Source organism: Tupaia chinensis, unplaced genomic scaffold (genome assembly GCF_000334495.1).
Source record: "Tupaia chinensis unplaced genomic scaffold, TupChi_1.0 Scaffold146604_1, whole genome shotgun sequence".
Taxonomy (NCBI): domain Eukaryota; kingdom Metazoa; phylum Chordata; class Mammalia; order Scandentia; family Tupaiidae; genus Tupaia; species Tupaia belangeri.
The window spans coordinates 1,766,966-1,767,762 of NW_006206460.1; positions in this window are offsets into that span (position 1 = coordinate 1,766,966).

Below are 797 nucleotides of genomic sequence, written 5' to 3' on the forward strand. Positions count from 1 at the left end.
ATTTTCTGCCACCGAGTCAACTATGGCTAAAGTATATGGAGCTGTAGCTCCATTTTGAGCAACTGCTGTTTTAATTTCTTTTATAATATTAAAATCAAAGGCACGTAGGTGGCGCCATGCTTGTCCTTGTGGATCTGTGGTTTCTGTTACTGGGAAGGCTTCCTGCCCCTCAAAATCTATCAATGATTGTAGTTTTTGAACTGGTTTAAGTTTTGTACCATGAGTCAAAGTGGGCTGGTGGTGATTCCACGAGGAATCTGCACTTTTAGATTTACCCACTTTTAGTTTTTCTAATTGTGATATTAATTCTTGATGTTCTTTTTCTAACTGAATTTGGTCTTTAAGTTGTACTATCTTAGTCTGAACTTTTGCCTTAGGTTCAATAATGGGCATCGCCAAAAATGGCACAGATGCGACTGAATCATAAGATGGCGGTCGTTTTTAAAAAGGTGGCCATTTTGAATTATGGTATTTCCCTGTCTTCGTTTCTGAAGTTTTTTGTTCAGACGGCTATTTTGGGTTACTGCACGTGGCAGTCTTTGTTTCTAAAGTTTTTTGTTCAGATGGCAATTTTGGGTTACTGCATTTATCAGCCTCGGCCTCTAGGATTTCCTCCTCTGAACTAGTTGATGACTCGTTTTTCTTTGGCTCTTGTAGAGTCTTAAGGTTGTTTTTCTTTTTTAGTTTTTTGGATTTTTTGGGTTTTGTCTTGCCTTTGGGGCTTTTAACTTCTTCCTCACTATCTAGGGAAATAAGATCCTCTCCCTGTTCTTTTTCAATTTTAGAATCCTTGGTTA